Raw genomic sequence first — 6,000 nt, 5'->3', positions numbered from 1 at the left:
AAATTAAAAAAAATACCACTCTCTTGCCCAACAACCCCTAGAGTGGAATATATGCCCAATGTTCAGGTAAAACTTTTCACTTTTTTTTTGGGCGGGGTGGGGGGGTGTGGGGGGTGTTTGAGATGTTCAATTTGCAAAGTTCAAGGAGGTTTTGTACAGAACACGTAAAGTTCAGTGGGGTTTACGCAAAAATCTTTCGATTCCCCACTAAAAAAAGGTACTACGTAAAGTTGTCCTTATATACTATCAGTTATAGACTCACTCTCTTCTTGAATAGTCCCGCTTTATTTTCTTGATCAAAGTGGTTTGCATCATACATGCATTGGGAGGATTGTATCAATTGTATGGAAAACCAGTTCAGGTGGCATGTTGCAGTTCTTTACCTCCATCTGCTGCACATTGTCATCTAATAAATCCCTCTTTTTCAGAATTTAAAGATCTAATAAATCCCTCTTTTTCAGAATTTAAAGAAACCGGTCGTCCTCTTTGTTGGCCTTCTTGTTTTGATGATGTTTAACAAACAATTTACCACTAATGTTGTTTGTCTAGTATTTGTGTTTTCGTATTTATTGTAGACAAACAACATAGTTGGAGGATGGATGGATTGCGCCATAACGACGATATCAAATGGAGGTTGGCGGAATTGTGGAGTGAAGCAACATGCAATTCATAGTTAAAGATCAAGTTCAAGCTTCATCCGCACGTGTACCAAGTTGAGCTACAATGAAGATCAAGATCAAGCTTGGGTAATCTAGTTTAGATTTTATATTATGTGTGTGAAGTACCTTAAGCTCAATATCATATACACACACGTATTTGGTTTCTATGTATATATATAGTTATATATATACATGCATGGTTTTGGGTTTTCATGTTTTGAACACTTTTGCAAAATAATGAGATTTCATAATTGGGAAATGCAAATTGGAAAATTCTTTTTGTAACATGTTCAAAATATCATTTGCAAACATTTCGCAAAGTTTCATCAAGTTTAGAATTGATTTGTTATGTTTAATGGAATTTACAAAATCATGTTTTCGTTCGTGCACATGTTCGTGCATGTTTTACAAAACTGATGAGTTTTTACAAATGGGAAGTGATATTTGAAATATTCTTTCTCTGACATGTTTATCTACATGTTTATAAATTTTCCTCCAGTTTTTACTATTTTTGGAGTTGATTTACTATGCCTAATTGATTTTACAAAATCGTGTATCACAGCAGATTTTCAGAAACTATATTTTTGTGTTCAAACATTTATTTCTCTCAACTGGGAAAAGATTTTTCAGAAATACTTTCTCTTACATGTTATTATACATGTCTAGAGCATTCCCACAAAATTTCATAATTTTTGGAGTTCATTTACTATTTTAAATTGATTTTACAAAACAGCTGCGCACTGCTACAGTAATCCGGTCGACCGTACCGGTCGACCGAAGTACTGTAGCATCCGACCGTTGCTACAGTAACAGCTAGTTCTGTTTTTTGTTTATTTTAATGTTTTGGGGGTGTTTTTATTGGTTTTTGGGGTTGTTTCATGAGCCTATATATACCCCATGCCCTCATACCTCTAAGGTAACTCAAGAAATGTTTTAAACAAGTTTAAAGAGTTTTAAACAAGGGTTTAAGTGAGTTTTAGTGTTTGTTTGGTTTGAAGATTATTTTCACAAGTGGAGGAGATCATCTTCTTGTTTGGGCTTCATATCTCCATCTCTCCATCTTGATCTAGAGAAGTTTTCCTAAACTCAAGTCTAGCTTTTATTTATAATTATTTGTTGATTATCATTTCTATTAAAGCTAGTTTTATATTGAGTTTAGTTTGATTTGATTTACTCTTTGTTTGCACACACAACCATTGAGCTTATTGTATTTGCATACATTATATAATTGGGTTGTGGGATAGTGTGACATTGAGTTAAGCCTAATTGAGTTCTCACCTTGTTAGAGAGAACAATCATTTGCTATATTGTGCTTAATTGTGAAATCACTTTGTAATACACTTGTACACCGAGTGAGGAGTGTGTGGTGAGAGTCGGGGATCGTCCCAAGAGGAGTGGCGTCGGTTGACGTGCCTAGGGAGAGGTTGTAACCGAGCACTTGAGGGAGACACGGCTAGGTCCAACACTTAGTGGGTGTAGAGTGTGATTGCAAGAGTGTGAGTTGTAGAGTTTTCGGTTAGCTAGAAAACCGAGTGTGTAGAAGAAGTTCCGGCTTCCAAACCGGATTGTGTTAGTGGATTTCTCCCCGGGAGTGGGGAGCGGAGACGTAGGACGGAAGGTCCGAACTCCGTGATCATATTGCTTGTTTGAGTGTGCTTTGGCGTTCATTCATATTTATGTTCATATCTTATATCGCCATTGTCATTAGCTCATTATCTATATCATCCACTATCTTGTTTAGATTGTTTACCCCTTGTGTTAGTTTACATATCCTATTTATTTCATCCACTATCTTGTTTATGTTTATTTCACCATTGTGTTAGTTTATATATTATTGCATATATTTTTATCCTATAGGATATTTATCTCATTGTTTACATTGCTTATCCTAGCTCATATTTCTTGTGGTATTTCATACTTGCTAGGATAACTCATTAATTAGTTTTTAATTGGCATTTAATCGGATTAGATTAGCATAAGACCCTAATCACCCCCCCTCTAGGGTCTAACAATTGGTATCAGAGCTTGGTGCTCTTTGATTTACGGTCTAATCGCCTTGAGTTAAAGATCCAAGTTATCTTTTTGTGCTAATCTTATTTTGATTGCATTTGTCTTGCTTGCACTCTTATATAGTTATCATGGTCATGAAGCATGCACTTTTGTTAGGCTATGAATCTAATGTTGCTCCTAAATTCATTAATTTTCCCTATGCACAATGGGCTTCTAGATTTAAACTTTTTGTGCAATCTAAAAATATTGATCTATGGGGAATTATTGATAATGCTTATATTGTACCCACTATGGAGAAATCCAAGTGGAGTAGAAATGATAAAAGATTGTTTACTATGAATAAAGTTGTGTTAGAATATATGCTTCATGCACTTGATTCTTCTATTTCTAACAAGCTTGTTTATTTTGATAGTGCTTACAAATTGTGGACATTCATAGAAGCACATCATGGTAACTTGGAGGAGATCCAAAGGATTCCGGCGGATTCTTCCTCAAGTAATATTGGAGCTTCATCATGCACACGGCCACTAGGCGATAGCCCTAGTGAGGTTTGCGAGTTCAAATCTATTAATGATTTACCTAATGATGAACTTGCTTGTGCTAGTGAAAAATTATTACATGCCTTTAACAAGTTGCAAAATGATTTTAATGATTTAAAATGCAAGCATGATAATTTAGAATCCGATCATGAGAAGCTAGTATCCAAGTTTGATATCATTGCTAAAGAAAATGAAAACCTTAAAGAAAACAATGATATGTTGAACTTGGAAAATGAAAAATTAACATCATCCATTTCTAGCTTAACTCATGAAAGAGATAATGCCATATTAGAAGTAAAGAACATACAAAATGATACGGCTTCTTTTATAGATAACGCACCAAGCAAACGATTTTCTCTAGGGATCCACCAAATAAATGATCCTCTTCACGAATCAACCAAACAAATTGATCCTCTTCACGGATCAACCAACAAACGATCATCTACATGGATTTAATAAACAAATGATCCTTCTTTAGGGATCTGCCAAACAAATGATCCCTCTTTAGAGATCCACCAAACAAATAAAGCTGAGAAAATAACCTTCATCAAACCAAACTCTAAACTAAATCCTAATTCAATTAAAATCTTTTTTTTTATAACTAATGGTGGTCATCGTTTCTAGAATACACGCAGTGGTGGCGGTGGTGTCGACTAATTGAGTAGGCGGTGAACAAAGAGAAATCGAGACAGCACAGGCGGTGATGAGAACCTATACATCAAAGATGACTATTACTACTAATAATTACAATCATGATCATCAACAAGGCATTCGAAAGTAGGACGGATAAGAATCTGTGGCACTGTTCACTGTAAACAGTCACAGCGATACTGTTTATAGTGAACAGTGATCGTGGTACTGTTCATGGTGAATAGTCAATTGGGGCTAGGGTTTGCGTCGTTCTGATACCATGTTGAGAAAATATTATAGATTCTCATTCATATTTTAAAAACTACAATTACTCCTCTTTATATAAGGGTACAAAAACAACAAGTTTATTGTGTAGTCAATGTGGGACTAAACACAATTACCTAATCGCAATTATTCTCTTAATTACATTCGTAATATCTCTTAATCATCAAATCTCTAATTTATCTCCTAGTATATTATTCCTAATCTAATTATAACATTATAGAGCTCCATAATATATTCCTAAACAACGCTCATTCCAGAATCACTTGGTTATTTCATGAAAATATATTCTAGGTTGTCTTCCACATTTAAACTTTTTTCTGATGAAGTGATTGTTGGGGAGAAACCCATATGCCGAGATCCAACCAAATAGCTGAAAGAGATAAACCAACTCACCAACAAAAACACAAACAATCAAACACCAGATTTTACGTGGTTCGGCGAGATGCCTACGTCCACGGGGCAAGGAGGGGGAAGTTTTCACTATTAGAAATCAAGAGGAACAAACTAGGGTTACAAATCTCTCATAAACCCTCAACAAATCAACTCTCAATCTCTCCAATTGCTCCTAAAATAGAAGTCCAAAGAAAACCCCTTCAATCTGCTCAAAACCCTTGTCTTACAAACCCTAGAATCTAGTTTGGGTGTATAAAAAACTCAAACGAAACAGGTCTGAAAAACAGACCCAGCCCAAAACCGCTTCGGCGGTCGACCGCCCACACTCCAGAACAGGCCTTAAAAATCCAGAGACTTCTGCGGTCGACCACGGCAGTCGATCGCCCCGAAAACAGAAACTTCTGCGGTCGATCGCCGCGATCGACCGCCACTGATCCAAACGCCCAGAGCCTCCTGTGCACGAACGCGGTCGACCACCGCGGTTGACCGCCAATCTGTCTGCCTAAATCCTGGCATTTCTACAAATCTCCACATCGGCGAAGATTCTACCAAAACGAGCCGACACCAACCAAACCAATGCCTCGCTTGTTGCATCCAATACGCCATGGCAACGGACTCATGACAACGAACCCCATCCCCAACATGTCGAGACCCAAACGGGAGTGCGAACACTCACCCCAAAACAACTGAGTCTACTCACCAAATCGGCTGCATCATAACTGACTGCCTACGTATCCTTTCCAAGGAATCAAGTCTTCACGTAGTTCACCAAATGGCCTCCAAAGGCCCTCAGTCCAAACTGCGGCTGATAGCATCATCAACGACCCCAAACTGAAGCGATCTAAACACCTCCACCTGAGGTGAAACAATGGCCGTATCCAAGCTATATCCACCAGCTGCACTCGGATCTACCAACTCGTCATCCGCATCCGTATCCAAATGACTCCCACACTGTGCCACCTCAGCTGGAAAACCCAATGATACAGAATGACCTGGAGTATGTGGAGTAAGCTCCACCCAATGCGGAGTAGCATCACTCTCCACCCGCTGTGGTATCCCTCTGACCTGATCAATACTCTCTACCTGCCAAGAGTCCAAAGTGACAAACCTGCCTAGACCAAACTCAGAAGCTCCCAACTGATAGCCGAATGAACTCCTGAATCCCAAATACGCAATCGGATCCAATCTTACATCAACGATGTGACCAATTGCTGGGTAGTTAAATATCCGACGCCGACCAAAATCTGAAGCAGCTCCACCAGATCTAACAACTCTACACGCAGCAGTCGGCAACCTCATAAGATAGCCCAATCGTGTTGAAGCCCGAATACCAAATCCACTGCTCGACAACCAACGCCGATCCTCTTCCAGAAAAAAATGGCTCACTAAATCCGCCATCTCATCACGTCGCCCCACTATCTCCTCCCCTCTGAAGTGTCTCCAACTGCCATGAGCTCGGCACCAATGCAAGAAAGGACCCCTAC

The 6,000-nt window shown here is 38.6% G+C and overlaps 1 protein-coding gene across 1 annotated transcript in view; it reads right to left on the bottom strand.

Moving 5' to 3' along the window:
- LOC109828901 (protein MICRORCHIDIA 6-like) overlaps positions 1-6,000 on the bottom strand; it is a 42,353-nt gene that overhangs the window by 17,382 nt on the left and 18,971 nt on the right. The gene's annotated exons all lie outside the window — the stretch shown is intronic.

This window comes from Asparagus officinalis, chromosome 1 (assembly GCF_001876935.1).
Source record: "Asparagus officinalis chromosome 1, Aspof.V1, whole genome shotgun sequence".
NCBI lineage: Eukaryota > Viridiplantae > Streptophyta > Magnoliopsida > Asparagales > Asparagaceae > Asparagus > Asparagus officinalis.
Note: the sequence above shows the minus strand (reverse complement) of the source record. Positions and strands in the feature narration are given on the sequence as shown.